Genomic DNA, 17,978 nt, shown 5'->3' with positions numbered 1-17,978 from the left:
GCCCTTTTTGCTCTGGTTATTTTAGAGATAGGATTTGGGATGACAGGCATGCTAGCTTTTTCCCATTAAGATGAGGTCTTACAAAAACTTTTTTGCCTGGGCTGTCATGGATCTGTGATCCTCCCAATCTCAGCCTCCCATATAGCTAGGATTACAGGCATGAGCCACCTACCAGTCCCCAGCTTCTCTTCATTTTATTTATCCCTAGAATTCAATCAGTCACAAGTCAGAATTAATTCACCTCTTTAATATGTCCGTCATTCCTTTCTCCTCTGTTTTCTCACCACTGCCACCAAAAAAAGTCCAGCCTACACAATCTCTCCTTAGAGAAATACAAAAACCTAACTTCCTTGCACTCTTCCAAGATATTCTACGTGATACTATCAAACTCACATTCAGAGGAAGAGCTTCTCTGGCTGGCATTGAAGTCTACCCTAACATATCTTTTCAGCCTTATTTCCTATCACTCTTTTACTTTACTTGTCACTAAAATGGGACCCATATTTTCCAATCCCTCTCCATGCCTTCATTTTCTAACATGAGACATTCAATGTTTACTGAGGGCATAGGATGTAATATTCAGCCCTCCACTCTCCTTTCTATAGAGTACCTTATACTCACGAAATACAACTCATTACATATTTGCTGAAATTAAGTGTGTAGTGTTCTCTGGCTGCAGAAGATATACCATTACCCTCAGATTCACCCTTTAATGTAGAATTGTATTTGGTTGGAGTGTGCTCCCCAGCCCAAAATGTATAATTCTTCATGGTTGTCAGCCCTGGGCTGACCTGACTGGGCCAGGGAATTTTTAAAGACAGCATTTCTGGAGCTTTAAGAGCATGGCCATTGGAGCATGCAAAGCCATGAAGAGGAAGGCTGCATTCAGAAAACTACTTGGGGCACTAATTTCAACTGAAACTTGTTCTCTCCTCTTTGCTTGCAATCTTATACATGTCTTCCAGCTAGCACTACCTTGTAGTGTGGTGAGTAGTTTGATCAATCCTGTAACTCTTGACCCTCTTATTTTCCTTCCCAGCTACAAATCGCATTCTTCCTTGCATATTCAGAACTTTCTCAGACTCAGTTTCAAGACACCATTTGGCTTGGTTCCAGAACCTCACGAGTAGGAATAGCATAGTTCTGTCCAACTCCAGAAGGTACCATACAACTATGGGGATGCTTTCAGATTTTGTACTCAAGTCTGATGGCAGTAACTCAAAAACACTTCCTGCTTGCTTTAGCATGAGCAGTATAGCATGAAAATGCCTAAGCTCATCACCTTCCATCAATTATTCCGGAAATCCTGGGTCCCACTGTGGAGGGCCATCAGTATCAAAGTTGATCCTTAGCAAAATCTCCTCTGGCTACCATGTTTATTGACCACAGAGGGACTTTGCATTGATTTCCCCCATTGTGTGTGGTGACCTTATCACCTCCCAGCATACAGCTCTTTGTTGGTACTTTTTCTAGTCTGAAAAAAGCTAGCATTATCTGCTTTTTCCCTTTCTCAACTGCTAAAAATCCTGTAACACTTTTATGCTTCTGAGATGGATGATAAGAAGGTCTTGTTTAAAAGGCTTCAGGACACTAATCCATACAAATGGCAGATCTGTTACCAAAGTGCTTGCTCTGATTCTCTCTTCACAGTTCCTGAACCAAAATCACAGGGCCATGAGGAAAATATTTACTCATTCATTCCACAAGTACCTACCAAACACCAACTCTGTGACAAGGGCACAGAATTCAGATCTTACCTCCTAAAAGCAGCTCATGTCATCACACAGCACAGAAGAACCGAACAGATCATTTCTTTTTTTACTATTATTACTCAAAACAAGCATTTTGGGGCTCATGGAGTGGCTTAAGCAGAAAGAGCACCTGCCTAGCAAGAGTGAGGCCCTGAGTTCAAACCCCAGTGGCACCAAAAGCAAGAGAGACAAAACGAGCATTTTCTCAACTTTGGGATGTCCTTATTCATCTTTTTCTCATCAGCTTCTGCCTTTTTTTTTTTGCAAGAAAAAAAATGAGAGTTTTGCTTAGGGAATTTTGCACATAGATTCAATGGGTATAAAATAAGGGATTTTCAGGGTAGTGGGTTTTTTATAGCCTTTTCCTTGCAGAGGTTTTCAGCCATAAAAAATATTGCATTCACAGGGGAGTTTGCTTCATTTAACTTTCTTTTGTCTTGTGGAAACCCTGTTATGACTTAATATGAAGGTGAAAATGTCCTACCTTAACAAAGAGATCACTTCTCTCTATGGAGAGTAGAGCCAAAGTAGAAGGAAGGCTATGGTACTATAGAAATATAAAAGGCCAGCCAGACCTTGCACCTGGCCCAGGCTAGGAAGAGGCAGAGGTGGGTAGGCAGGTGTCATTAAAGGTTTCTTACTTCCAGGTAGAGAGAGAGTAGGAACAATGGCCTGGGGGTGAACAATGACAATGACTAACAGGAACTAGAGATAAGTGGACCATCAACAAGATGTGGGACACAAGGCTGGCATAATACAGTGTCAGGTCCTCAGTGAGCCTTCTTCACTTCCCTGGCAAATAGAAACAACAAGATAAGAGCAAATCTCTAACTCTGGTGTTTGGGAAATCTCTTCAATATTTGGGAATGATTTTTCCCCATGGTGCTTTACAAACTTTCCTTTTCTCCCTCCAACTAGATAATAATAGATCCCAAGTAGCCTGGGTGCCAGCGCCATTTGGGAGCTTCTTTTTTAGTACAGATATTTTAAAGGGTAGTGAAAGTCACTGGATTTCCTTTGAAAATAGATATCCTAGGAAAACATTAAGGCCCTTTTGTGAATGTGTCAAGTAACAAATGTTCCCTAGCCAATGATAACTGGATAAGCTTTCACTCTGAACCAAATCACAGATACAGTCATTACAGGTATGGTGATCAAAAGGAAGGTCTCACAAATGAAAGCAAAGAAAAGATGGGCACTAAGGAAAAGGCATAACAATTTGCAATGGAGAGTGAGCTGGTGACAGAGCTCAGTATGGCTCTTTGAAGATGGTGAACATAATCATCCAGGACTGAGATCCTGGTCAGATGCTAATGTGTAGTGAGTGACCAACGAGCAACAAGCCCATGGCTTCCTGTGGTTGCCATAACAAATTACGACAAACACAAAATAGCAGATATTTATTTTTTCACAGTTCTACTGGCCAGAAATTCAAAAGCATGGTGTTAGCAAGGCTACACTTTTTTGCGGAGGCTCTAGGAGATATATCCTTCTTTGGTTTTTTTGGCTTCTAGTGGTATTCCTTAGCTTATGAACACATTACTCCAATCTGTGCCTCTATCTCCTCAGGGCTTTCTCTGTTGTGTCTGTGCTTTCTCCTTTTCTGTTCCTTATAAAGACACTTGTCACTACATTTAGGGCCCAGATGGATAATGCAGAATGATCTCATTATAAGATCCTGAAATAAATTGTTCTGCAAAAACTGTTTTTCCAAATAAGGTCACATTCATAGTTTCTAGGGGGTAAGATGTGGAATGTATTTTAGTTAACCACCAATCAACCTACTCCATAGTGCTTAAAAGAGGGAGAGGTGCCTGTCATTTCCTTTTCCTGATTGTGAAGTTAATACGTATTCATTACAAAAAATGCAGAAAACATAGATGAGCACAAAGAAAAGTAAAATCCATCTTAGGGCATAGCTCAGAGGTAGAACACTTGCCTAGCATGCACAAGAACCTAGGTTTGAGCCCCAGAACCAAGAAAAACTATTTGTACAACCCAGAGTCACTCACTGTTAACAATTTGAGAAATTATATTCCATGCTTCTGTACTTATATTTTTGGCTCCTACTGTACCTACTGTTGTGTAATCTGTTTTTTTCCAGCTGTTGGCATGCTGTGAACATCATCCCATGCCAATAAATCTTTCTACAATGAGTACATAACACCCCATCATGTGGCTGCCTCAGATTTAGTGAAGAAATTCTGTACTGTTTGGTATGTAAGCTATCCACACTTTTAGTGTGTTAAATAACACTGAGATAAGGACATTCATACTAGGATATTTAAAAGAAGACCTGAATTTATGAGACAATAGGACATTGATTTTGTATGTCCTAAATTCTGAGTTTTATAGTGAAATGTGAAGTGAATTAGGGCAGAATTAGGCAAAAGTACTTGGCCTTGAACTGAGAATCACTTGACTACTCTTTTTCTTTCTCAGAAAAATATTTCACTTATTCAGCTTCATCTCTTGCCACTTCTTGCCTTAGGCTTCTTATTTTTAAATGGAGGTAACCTGCAGCCTCTTTTCAAAATCTTATTCACATTTTTTAATGCTTACCATCTTATCTAGACAAACAAACCTTACTCAGTGAACTTTTTGTGAATTCACTCGGTGAATACAACTTTTAAGTCACATAAGAAAGCTTAAAATGACAAACACTAGAAAAACCTTACTGGGATTCTCTTTTTCTTTTTATGCCTGTGCTGAGGAATATTAGTAGCTAGACTAAAATAAATGGATATTAAGAAATGTGGCACAGGTGAACTGGAAGTCAAATCTGGGCCCACTGTGCATAGATTTTTGGAAAAGCTACATGTACACCTGACTAGCTAAGAAACTTAAGTCCTCAGATGTATGTATAGGGAAGCTTATGTTTGAACTATAAAAAAGTCAGTGCAATAAGGAATACAAAGAACTTCCAGATTGTTCATCAAAGAAAATTAGTATTTGGTGAGGAAGCCCATTCTTGTCCACAACTAGCTTACTTTTTGTTTTTTTTGTTTTTGTTTTTGTTTTTCCATTTTTCTTTTATTATTCATATGTGCATACAAGGCTTGGTTCATTTCTCCCCCCTGCCCCCACCCCCTCCCTTACCACCCACTCCACCCCCTCCCGCTCCCCCCCTCAATACCCAGCAGAAACTATTTTGCCCTTATCTCTAATTTTGTTGTAGAGAGAGTATAAGCAATAATAGGAAGGAACAAGGGGTTTTGCTGGTTGAGATAAGGATAGCTATACAGGGCATTGACTCACATTGATTTCCTGTGCGTGGGTGTTACCTTCTAGGTTAATTCTTTTTGATCTAACCTTTTCTCTAGTTCCTGGTCCCCTTTTCCTGTTGGCCTCAGTTGCTTTAAGGTATCTGCTTTAGTTTCTCTGCATTAAGGGCAACAAATGCTAGCTAGTTTTTTAGGTGTCTTACCTATCCTCACCCCTCCCTTGTGTGCTCTCGCTTTTATCATGTGCTCGTAGTCCAATCCCCTTGTTGTGTTTGCCCTTGATCTAATGTCCACATATGAGGGAGAACATACGATTTTTGGTCTTTTGGGCCAGGCTAACCTCACTCAGAATGATGTTCTCCAATTCCATCCATTTACCAGCGAATGATAACATTTCGTTCTTCTTCATGGCTGCATAAAATTCCATTGTGTATAGATAACACATTTTCTTAAGCCATTCGTCAGTGGTGGGGCATCTTGGCTGTTTCCATAACTTGGCTATTGTGAATAGTGCTGCAATAAACATGGATGTGCAGGTGCCTCTGGAGTAACAGTCTTTTGGGTATATCCCCAAGAGTGGTATTGCTGGATCAAATGGTAGATCGATGTCCAGCTTTTTGAGTAGCCTCCAAATTTTTTTCCAGAGTGGTTGTACTAGTCTACATTCCCACCAACAGTGTAAGAGGGTTCCTTTTTCCCCGCATCCTCACCAACACCTGTTGTTGGTGGTGTTGCTGATGATGGCTATTCTAACAGGGGTGAGGTGGAATCTTAGCGTGGTTTTAATTTGCATTTCCTTTATTGCTAGAGATGGTGAGCATTTTTTCATGTGTTTTCATGAAAACATGTGTTTTCATGTGTTTTCATCTTTTTATATGGAAAAAGAGACCCAGCTGCACCCAGTGGTATAGGACTAACTTGGTTGATAAAGTGCCATAGAATGTTCAAACGAGAGAAAGGAAGGTAGGAGAAGTTATAGCTCATTTCTCTACATTTCACTAACTGGAAGATACTTGACTAAGTAACAAGTCTGGTAAGGGATAGAATAAGTTGTCAAACTCCCCAGATTTCCTGATTTCAAGATGAGTTTTATTTTCTGCATTATCTCTTGAGAAAGGTGTTGGAAGTTGTGGCTGAGAAACTTCATGGGGTGACAGATATTGAGGCAAATTCCTTTAAAACCAGAAATAGCTGGAAAAGTGGAAGCCAGTTTGGACTTGCCAGTAGTTTAAGCTCTTGCTTATCTGTAGAGAGTGAATTGACAGCCAAAAGCCCTGCCAGGTTCCAAAGCTCTCTTTCACACATGCATTTCAATTAATTAGGCCCTGGGGATTCATTGATAAAAAGGGTAGGGACTAGGCCTGCCCTCACAAAGCTCACAGTCCAGTGAGTGCTTGAATACTACCAGATTCAAATTATCTACTCATTTGAGGACTGAGGAGAAATGCATGGTAGGGGTACCCACTTTGACCTCTGTGCAGAGTGAAAAGTAGGGGAAAAGTCTAAAAGTTGAGATTGAGCCAGGTGTGGTGGCTCATGTCCATAATCCCAGCTACTTGGGAGGTGGAGATTGGGAGAATCACAGTTCAAGGCCAGCCTGGGTAAAACGTTAGCAAGAACTCATCTCAACCAACAAGCCAGGAGTGATGGTTCATGCCTATAATACTGGCTATATGGGAGGCACAGGTAGGAGAATTACACAGGCCAGTTGGGGCAAAAACACAGGACGCTATCTGAAAAATAACTAAAGCAAAATGGGCTGGTAGCTAGGCTCAAGTGGTAGAGCATCTGCCTAGCAAGTGTGAGGCCCCGAGTTAATACTCCAAGTACCACCACACACACAAAAAAACCGAAATGTGTTATGTAGCAAAAGAGCAGTGCAAAGGGTTGGATGTGTAGGAGTTCCTGACAAAAGAAAGACCATGTGTGAAGACCTTGATGTGGGCCAGTGAGAGAAGCACTTGAAGAGTGGAAAGAAATTGAGTTTTGTGATAGGAAGCATCATAAAAAGCTTTAACTTTCTTTCAAAGATTTAATCCTACCCGCTCCCCCCCCCCATGAAGTGAGACGTTATTTCAGGGTGTCTGGACATAGAGTAAGCATTGAGGTTGGAGACTTCAAGTCCCAAATAAGAATAAGCTGAACTTTATTCTGAATAAAGAAGGCTTCAGGGTTCAGGGTATCTCCATTCTGGATAAAGCCATCTTCCCAGCCAGTTGTCCCATGTAGAATTAGCACAGGCCCTGGAGGTAGACTCTTCCCTGATGCTAGAACATAGTTTCATAGTTTTCAGGTTTTAGTTTGTGGTTAAAGGCTTCCCTTAAGTATGTGTAAGCCCATGTGCCTGTGTGAGGGCCCCACAGGAGACTTGCAGCCCAGTACACACTGGCCTTGTTTTTTTTAACTTAATCACTCTGGTTAACTGCCCCAGGGCCTCTTCCATCTTTTGTGCTAGTTCACTCTGAACTTAATGTTTCTCTGGATCTGCTTTGACTTTCCTGCACATGATTTGATCTTGGGTTTCCTCTTGTTGAACTGATCCTGTTTCCATCTTCCGGGAATAACCTCAAATTCTCTTACTTGGAAATATAGCTTGTTACTCCAACTCTGGTAATGGTGCAGTTAGTTCTTTTTCTTTTTTTTTTTTTCATTTTTCTTTTATTATTCATATGTGCATACAAGGCTTGGTTCATTTCTCCCCCCTGCCCCCACCCCCTCCCTTACCACCCACTCCACCCCCTCCCGCTCCCCCCCTCAATACCCAGCAGAAACTATTTTGCCCTTATCTCTAATTTTGTTGTAGAGAGAGTGTAAGCAATAATAGGAAGGAACAAGGGGTTTTGCTGGTTGAGATAAGGATAGCTATACAGGGCATTGACTCACATTGATTTCCTGTGCGTGGGTGTTACCTTCTAGGTTAATTCTTTTTGATCTAACCTTTTCTCTAGTTCCTGGTCCCCTTTTCCTGTTGGCCTCAGTTGCTTTAAGGTATCTGCTTTAGTTTCTCTGCATTAAGGGCAACAAATGCTAGCTAGTTTTTTAGGTGTCTTACCTATCCTCACCCCTCCCTTGTGTGCTCTCGCTTTTATCATGTGCTCATAGTCCAATCCCCTTGTTGTGTTTGCCCTTGATCTAATGTCCACATATGAGGGAGAACATACGATTTTTGGTCTTTTGGGCCAGGCTAACCTCACTCAGAATGATGTTCTCCAATTCCATCCATTTACCAGCGAATGATAACATTTCGTTCTTCTTCATGACTGCATAAAATTCCATTATGTATAGATAACACATTTTCTTAAGCCATTCGTCAGTGGTGGGGCATCTTGGCTGTTTCCATAACTTGGCTATTGTGAATAGTGCTGCAATAAACATGGATGTGCAGGTGCCTCTGGAGTAACAGTCTTTTGGGTATATCCCCAAGAGTGGTATTGCTGGATCAAATGGTAGATCGATGTCCAGCTTTTTAAGTAGCCTCCAAATTTTTTTCCAGAGTGGTTGTACTAGTCTACATTCCCACCAACAGTGTAAGAGGGTTCCTTTTTCCCCGCATCCTCACCAACACCTGTTGTTGGTGGTGTTGCTGATGATGGCTATTCTAACAGGGGTGAGGTGGAATCTCAGTGTGGTTTTAATTTGCATTTCCTTTATTGCTAGAGATGGTGAGCATTTTTTCATGTGTTTTCTGACCATTTGAATTTCTTCTTTTGAGAAAGTTCTGTTTAGTTCACATGCCCATTTCTTTATTGGTTCATTAGTTTTGGGAGAATTTAGTTTTTTAAGTTCCCTGTATATTCTGGTTATCAGTCCTTTGTCTGATGTATAATTGGCAAATATTTTCTCCCACTCTGTGGGTGTTCTCTTCAGTTTAGAGACCATTTCTTTTGATGTACAGAAGCTTTTTAGTTTTATGAGGTCCCATTTATCTATGCTATCTCTTAGCTGCTGTGCTGCTGGAGTTTCATTGAGAAAGTTCTTACCTATACCTACTAACTCCAGAGTATTTCCTACTCTTTCTTGTATCAACTTAAGAGTTTGGGGTCTGATATTAAGATCCTTGATCCATTTTGAGTTAATCTTGGTATAGGGTGATATACATGGATCTAGTTTCAGTTTTTTGCAGACTGCTAACCAGTTTTCCCAGCAGTTTTTGTTGAAGAGGCTGCTATTTCTCCATCGTATATTTTTAGCTCCTTTGTCAAAGATAAGTTGCTCATAGTTGTGTGGCTTCATATCTGGATCCTCTATTCTGTTCCACTGGTCTTCATGTCTGTTTTTGTGCCAGTACCATGCCGTTTTTATTGTTATTGCTTTGTAATATAGTTTGAAGTCAGGTATTGTGATACCTCCTGCATTGTTCTTTTGACTGAGTATTGCCTTGGCTATTCGTGGCCTCTTGTGTTTCCATATAAATTTAACAGTAGATTTTTCAATCTCTTTAATGAATGTCATTGGAATTTTGATGGGAATTGCATTAAACATGTAGATTACTTTGGGGAGTATCGACATTTTTACTATGTTGATTCTACCAATCCATGAGCATGGGAGATCTCTCCACTTTCTATAGTCTTCCTCAATCTCTTTCTTCAGAAGTGTATAGTTTTCCTTGTAGAGGTCTTTCACATCTTTTGTTAGGTTTACACCTAGGTATTTGATTTTGTTTGAGGCTATTGTAAATGGAATTGTTTTCATACACTCTTTTTCCGTTTGCTCATTGTTAGTGTATAGAAATGCTAATGATTTTTCTATGTTGATTTTATATCCTGCTACCTTGCTATAGCTATTGATGATGTCTAGAAGCTTCTGAGTAGAGTTTTTTGGGTCTTTAAGGTATAGGATCATGTCATCTGCAAATAGGGATATTTTGACAGTTTCTTTACCTATTTGTATTCCTTTTATTCCTTCTTCTTCCCTAATTGCTCTGGCTAGGAATTCCAGTACTATGTTGAATAGGAGTGGAGATAGTGGTCATCCTTGTCTGGTTCCTGATTTTAGAGGGAATGGTTTTAGTTTTTCTCCGTTAAGTATACTGCTGGCTGTAGGTTTGTCATATATAGCTTTTATAATGTTGAGGAACTTTCCTTCTATTCCTAGTTTTCTTAGAGCTTTTATCATGAAATGATGTTGGCTCTTATCAAAGGCTTTTTCTGCATTTATTGAGATGATCAAGTGGTTTTTGTCTTTGCTTCTGTTAATGTGGTTTATTACGTTTATTGATTTTCGTATGTTGAACCACCCCTGCATCCCTGGGATGAAGCCTACCTGGTCGTGGTGAATAATCTTTTTGATGTGTTGCTGAATTCGATTTGCCATTATTTTGTTGAGGATTTTTGCATCAATGTTCATTAAGGAGATTGGCCTATAGTTCTCCTTTTTGGAGGTGTCTTTGCCTGGTTTTGGGATAAGTGTAATACTGGCTTCATAAAATGTGTTTGGCAGTTTTCCTTCCCTTTCTATTTCATGGAACAGTTTAAGGAGGGTTGGTATCAGTTCTTCTTTAAAGGTCTGATAGAATTCAGCAGAGAATCCATCAGGTCCTGGACTTTTCTTTTTGAGGAGACTCTTGATTGCTGCTTCAATTTCATTTTGTGTTATAGGTCTATTCAGGTGATTAATTTCCTCTTGGTTCAGTTTTGGATGATCATATGTATCTAGAAATCTGTCCATTTCTTTTAGATTTTCAAATTTATTTGAATATAGGTTCTCAAAGTAGTCTCTGATGATTTCCTGGACTTCCATGGTGTTTGTTGTTATCTCCCCTTTTGCATTCCTGATTCTACTAATTTGGGTTTTTTCTCTCCTCATTTTAGTCAGGTTTGCCAGGGCTCTATCGATCTTGTTTATTTTTTCAAAGAACCAACTTTTTGTTTCATTAATTCTTTGTATGGTTTTTTTGGTTTCTATTTCGTTGATTTCAGCTCTTATTTTTATTATTTCTCTCCTTCTATTTGTTTTGGGATTTGCTTGTTCTTGTTTTTCTAGGAGTTTGAGATGTATCATTAGGTCATTGATTTGGGATCTTTCAATCTTTTTAATATATGCACTCATGGCTATAAACTTTCCTCTCAAGACTGCCTTAGCTGTGTCCCATAGGTTCTGGTAGGTTGTGTTTTCATTTTCATTGACTTCTAGGAACTTTTTAATTTCCTCTTTTATTGCATCGATGATCCATTCTTCATTAAGTAATGAGTTATTTAGTTTCCAGCTGTTTGCATGTTTTTTGTCTTTACTTTTGTTGTTGAGTTCTACTTTTACTGCATTGTGGTCAGATAGTATGCATGGTATTATTTCTATTTTCTTATATTTGCTGAGGCTTCCTTTGTGCCCTAGGATATGATCTATTTTCGAGAAGGTTCCATGGGCTGCTGAGAAGAATGTATATTGTGTAGAGGTTGGATGAAATGTTCTGTAGACATCTACTAGGTCCACTTGATCTATTGCATATTTTAGATCTTGGATTTCTTTATTGAGTTTTTGTTTGGATGACCTATCTATTGATGATAATGGAGTGTTAAAGTCTCCCACAACCACTGTGTTGGCGTTTATATATGCTTTTAGGTCTTTCAGGGTATGTTTGATGAAATTGGGTGCGTTGACATTGGGTGCATACCGATTGATGATTATTATTTCCTTTTGGTCTATTTCCCCTTTTATTAGTATGGAATGTCCTTCTTTATCTCGTTTGATCAATGTAGGTTTGAAGTCTACTTTGTCAGAGATAAGTATTGCTACTCCTGCTTGTTTTCGGGGGCCATTGGCTTGGTAAATCTTCTTCCAGCCTTTCATCCTAAGCATATGCTTATTTCTGTCGGTGAGATGAGTCTCCTGTAAGCAACAAATTGTTGGATCTTCTTTTTTAATCCATTTTGTCAAATGGTGTCTTTTGATGGGTGAATTAAGTCCATTAACATTAAGTGTTAGTACTGATAGGTATGTGGTGATTCCTGCCATTTAGTTATCTTAGTTGTTTGAAGGTTTGATTGTGTGTACCTAACTTGATGTTACTCTCTACTTTCTTGCTTTTTCTTATCCTGTGGTTTGGTGCTGCCTGCCTTTTCATGGTTAAGTTGGGTGTCACTTTCTGTGTGCAGGATCCCTTGCAGAATCTTTTCTAATGGTGGCTTTGTGGTCACATATTGTTTTAGTTTCTGCTTATCATGGAAGACTTTTATTGCTCCATCTATTTTGAATGATAGCTTTGCTGGGTAGAGTATCCTGGGGTTGAAGTTATTTTCATTCAGTGCCCGGAAGATCTCACCCCACGCTATTCTTGCTTTTAATGTTTCTGTTGAGAAGTCTGCTGTGATTTTGATGGGTTTACCTTTGTATGTTACTTGTTTTTTCCCTCTTACAGCCTTCAATATTCTTTCCTTAGTTTCTGAACTTGTTGTTTTAATGATGATATGTCGTGGAGTAGTTCTATTTTGATCTGGTCTGTTTGGTGTCCTGGAGGCCTCTTGCATTTGTATGGGAATATCTTTCTCTAGATTTGGGAAATTTTCCATTATTATTTTGTTGAATATATTACGCATTCCCTTCGCTTGCACCTCTTCTCCTTCTTCGATGCCCATGATTCTCAAGTTTGGTCTTTTGATGGAGTCAGTGAGTTCTTGCATTTTCTTTTCACAGGTCTTGAGTTGTTTAATTAATAGTTCTTCAGTTTTTCCTTTAATTACCATTTCATCTTCAAGTTCTGAGATTCTGTCTTCTGTTTGTTCTATTCTGCTGGATTGGCCTTCCGTTTTGTTTTGCAGTTCTGTTTCGTTCTTTTTTCTGAGGTTTTCCATATCCTGGCTGTTTTCTTCTTTATTGTTGTCTATTTTTGTCCTGAGTTCATTTATCCATTTATTCATTGTGTTCTTTCTTTCACTTTGGTGTTTATACAGTTAGTTTCCAGCTGTTTGCATGTTTTTTGTCTTTACTTTTGTTCTTGAGTTCTACTTTTACTGCATTGTGGTCAGATAGTATGCACAGTATTATTTCTATTTTCTTATATTTGCTAAGGCTTGCTTTGTGCCCTAGGATATGATCTATTTTGGAGAAGGTTCCATGGGCTGCTGAGAAGAATGTATATTGTGTAGAGGTTGGATGAAATGTTCTGTAGACATCTACTAGGTCCACTTGATCTATTGCATATTTTAGATCTTGGATTTCTTTATTGAGTTTTTGTTTGGATGACCTATCTATTGATGATAATGGAGTGTTAAAGTCTCCCACGACCACTGTGTTGTCGTTTATATATGCTTTTAGGTCTTTCAGGGTATGTTTGATGAAATTGGGTGCATTGACATTGGGTGCGTACAGATTGATGATTATTATTTCCTTTTGGTCTATTTCCCCTTTTATTAGTATGGAATGTCCTTCTTTATCTCGTTTGATCAATGTAGGTTTGAAGTCTACTTTGTCAGAGATAAGTATTGCTACTCCTGCTTGTTTTTGGGGGCCATTGGCTTGGTAAATCTTCTTCCAGCATTTCATCCTAAGCATATGCTTATTTCTGTCAGTGAGATGAGTCTTCTGTAAGCAACAAATTGTTGGATCTTCTTTTTTAATCCATTTTGTCAAACGGTGTCTTTTGATGGGTGAATTAAGTCCATTAACATTAAGTGTTAGTACTGATAGGTATGTGGTGATTCCTGCCATTTAGTTTTCTTAGTTGTTTGAAGGTTTGATTGTGTGTACCTAACTTGATGTTATTCTCTACTGTCTTGCTTTTTCTTATCCTGTGGTTTGGTGCTGCCTGCCTTTTCATGGTTAAGTTGGGTGTCACTTTCTGTGTGCAGGATCCCTTGCAGAATCTTTTGTAATAGTGGCTTTGTGGTCACATATTGTTTTAGTTTCTGCTTATCATGGAAGACTTTTATTGCTCCATCTATTTTGAATGATAGCTTTGCTGGGTAGAGTATCCTGGGGTTGAAGTTATTTTCATTCAGTGCCCGGAAGATCTCACCCCACGCTCTTCTTGCTTTTAATGTTTCTGTTGAGAAGTCTGCTGTGATTTTGATGGGTTTACCTTTGTATGTTACTTGTTTTTTCTCTCTTACAGCCTTCAATATTCTTTCCTTAGTTTCTGAACTTGTTGTTTTAATGATGATATGTCGTGGAGTAGTTCTATTTTGATCTGGTCTGTTTGGTGTCCTGGAGGCCTCTTGCATTTGTATGGGAATATCTTTCTCTAGATTTGGGAAATTTTCCATTATTATTTTGTTGAATATATTACGCATTCCCTTCGCTTGCACCTCTTCTCCTTCTTCGATGCCCATGATTCTCAAGTTTGGTCTTTTGATGGAGTCAGTGAGTTCTTGCATTTTCTTTTCACAGGTCTTGAGTTGTTTAATTAATAGTTCTTCAGTTTTTCCTTTAATTACCATTTCATCTTCAAGTTCTGAGATTCTGTCTTCTGTTTGTTCTATTCTGCTGGATTGGCCTTCCGTTTTGTTTTGCAGTTCTGTTTCGTTCTTTTTTCTGAGGTTTTCCATATCCTGGCTGTTTTCTTCTTTATTGTTGTCTATTTTTGTCCTGAGTTCATTTATCCATTTATTCATTGTGTTCTCTCTTTCACTTTGGTGTTTATACAGTGCTTCTATGGTTTCCTTTATTTCTTCTTTTGCTTTTTCAAATTCTCTATTTTTATTGTCTTGGAATTTCTTGAGTGTCTCCTGTACATTTTGGTTGACCCTATCCAGTATCATCTCTATAAAATTTTCATTGAGTACTTGTAGTATGTCTTCTTTTAAATTATTCTTGTGGGCTTCATTGGGTCCTTTGGCATAGTTTATCTTCATTTTGTTGGAGTCTGGCTCTGAGTTTCTGTTCTCTTCATTCCCCTCTGGTTCCTGTACTAATTTTTTGCTGTGGGGAAACTGGTTTCCTTGTTTTTTCTGTCTTCCTGTCATTGTCCTTGGTGTTGTTACTGTCCCTGTACTGTGTGTAATTAAGTATTTTCTAGCTTGTAATAATAACAATGGTAATATTGAGAATGGAAGAGTGAGCTGAGATGGAAAGCAAGAAGTTAAAGAAAAGGGGAAAACAAATATACAGACAAGAGGGAGAAAGCAGAACAAGGTATCAGACAAGAGAGTTTCAAAGGTATAAGCAGGAAGTGTTAGTGTACTAATCGACAGTAAGCTGAACAGACAATAGAGAGACAGAGAGAGGATTGAAAATCAAAGATAAAAAAATAAAAAATAAGTATATGAAAGTAATATCTATATATAAAAATGAATTAAAATAAAATGGAAAATAGAAAATTAAAAAAAAAAAAACCAAAAAACTTCCAAGTTTATATGCAATGCAATTTCAGTCTTAATAATTTGGATGTCCGTCTCAATCTCCAGTCCTGGAGTTGGTGCCTCAGATGTTGTTCTGTAGTTGTCTCATCAAAGGGGATGCATAAAGTAGAACAAAACTACACTCACACACACACAGAAGAAAAAAAAAAAAAAAGCCCCACCAAGTGTCCCCAGTTCAAATGCAATACAGTTTCAGTAAGTTTTTCGGCTTGCAGGTGTAATTCGGTTGTTCTCTCATCAAAGGTAGGGAGAAAAAGAAAAAAAAAGCATCTGGAGGCAGTTCTGAGAGTGGTATCTGCAACTGTGGCTCGTCTGCCTGCTGCTCTCAGCCTGTAGCTGGTGGCGTTATTTATGCAGATCTCTGGGGTGAGCTAGCACTCACCTGGTCCCACAGGCTTTGTTTGCTCAGAGTTCTCCTGTGCGGGGGCCTCTGCTACAGGCTTTCCCCTTTCCAAGCACTGGGAAAGGTGACACTGCCCCGCGTTGTCAGGCCTGCGTGTTTATTTACAGTTCACGTGGGAAGTGGGTCTTCCCTCCTCTCACAAGCATCCCCGCTCCTGGTTGCTGGGCGCGCGCCCTGCTCCTGCCAGAGCCTCTCCGGCCCGCCCGGCTTGTTTATTTACAGTCCCGGGAAGGATTCCCTTCCCCCAATCTTCAGCGCTCAGGGCGCCCCACCCTCTTTCCAGCGTGTCTTAACTGTTCTTATTGCTTAGTACTCAGTTTCTCTTTTTTTCCCTGGTGGAGGTCAGTCTGTCCAGGGGGCTATGCTGCTCTGGCCCAGGCTTGTCTGTGGGGCTACCGCGGTACCGTGAAGCTCACCTGGTCCGCATCTTCCCAAGCCATATGGGTGCCGGCCACTGGTGGCCCCGGGGGCCCTCCTCGGTTCTCCATTTAACGTGAAGTGGAGATTCTCTGCACCGGCTGGAGATGTGGAGGAGTCAAAGTTATGCCTTTTCTCGGTGATTATGCCTGCAAAGTGTGTCTCCAGCGTCTCTCCAAGATTTCACTATAGGAGGGTTGCTTTCTGCTTCCTACCTCTAGCCGCCATCTTGCAATTCCTCAGCTTACTTTTTGAAATGACATCATGGAAACTAGAAAGTTCCAATCTACTTATATTTGTGATGTCCAGGATCATTGCACTAGAGTTTTGCCTCATAAAGTAAATACTTTTTCTGGTTTGGCATCCTGCATTAACAACGTGAGCAACTGCTTAAAATGGCAATCTTAAGGTTATTTCTGCATCTGGGTAGAATAAGTAGATAATCTGCATGATGAAATCACCAAAGTGACAGCAAAGTACAACAGAGTATTCAGTTTCAAAAAACACGTTGGATGTACACTTCTATCACTCTCTCAGGCTGACTCCAGTAGTGAGTTATCAAAAAAAATTCAGTCCCAGTGGAGGAAGATTATTGATAACTTCAGAAAAAACATGTTTTAGCCCAACCAATTAATGAATAGCATCTTCTGTCATCTTTCAGATCCATGTAGCTTTCTCCTTTCCACACAAACCTTCATAGGCAGCATGAACATTTAGCCCTCAGACTGGCCAGAAATGTTCTTCCCATTCAGACATTTCTTCATTCATCAAAGTTTCATTAAATCCACACTCAATGGTCTTTATTTTTTTTCTTTTATTCATATGTATGTACAATGTTTGGGTCATTTCTCCCCCCTTTCCCTCACCCCCCCACGGCATCCCTCTCGCCCCTACCCCCTCGCTACCAGGCAGAAACTATTTTGCCCTTATCTGTAATTTTGTTGAAGAGAGAGTATAAGCAATAATAGGAAGGACCAAGGGTTTTTTCTAGTTGAGATAAGGATAACTATACAGGGAGTTGACTCGCATTGCTTTCCTGTACAAGTGTGTTACCTTCTAAATTAATTCTTCTCAAACTAACCTTTTGTCTAGTTCCTGGTCCCCTTCTCCTATTTCCCTCTGTCACTTTAAAGTATCTGCATTGAGGACAACAAATGCTATCTAGTTTTTTGGGTGTCTTACCTATCCTCATACCTCCCTTGTGTGCTCTAGCTTTATCATGTGATCAAAGTCCAATCCCCTTGTTGTGTTTGCCCTTGATCTAATGTCTGCATATGAGGGAGAACATACGATTTTTGGTCTTTTGGGCCAGGCTAACCTCGCTTAAAATGATGTTCTCCAGTTCCATACATTTACTTGCGAATGATAGGATTTCATTCTTCTTCATGGCTGCATAAAATTCCATTGTGTATAAATACCACATTTTCTTAATCCATTCATCAGTAGTGGGGCATCTTGGCTGTTCCTATAACTTGGCTATTGTGAATAGTGCTGCAATAAACATGGGTGTGCAAGTGCCTCTGGAGTATATCCCCAAGAGTGGTATTGCTGGATCATACAGTAGATCTATCTTTAGATTTTTAAGAAGCCTACAAATTTTTTCCAGAGTGATTGTACCAGTTTGCATTCCCACCATCAGTGTAAAAGGGTTCCTTTTTCCCTGCATCCTCGCTAACACCTGTTGATAGTGGTGTTGCTAATGATGGCTATCCTAACAGGGGTGAGGTGGAATCTTAGTGTGCTTTTGATTTGCATTTCCTTTATGGCTAGAGACAGCGAGCATTTTTTCATGTGTTTTTTTTTTTTTGCCATTGGAATTAGTTCTTTTGAGAGAGTTCTGTTTAGTTCATTTGCCCATTTCTTTATTGGTTCATTCGTTTTGGGAGAATTT

The sequence above is a fragment of the Castor canadensis genome, chromosome X (genome assembly GCF_047511655.1).
Source record: "Castor canadensis chromosome X, mCasCan1.hap1v2, whole genome shotgun sequence".
Classification (NCBI taxonomy): domain Eukaryota; kingdom Metazoa; phylum Chordata; class Mammalia; order Rodentia; family Castoridae; genus Castor; species Castor canadensis.
Note: the sequence above shows the minus strand (reverse complement) of the source record.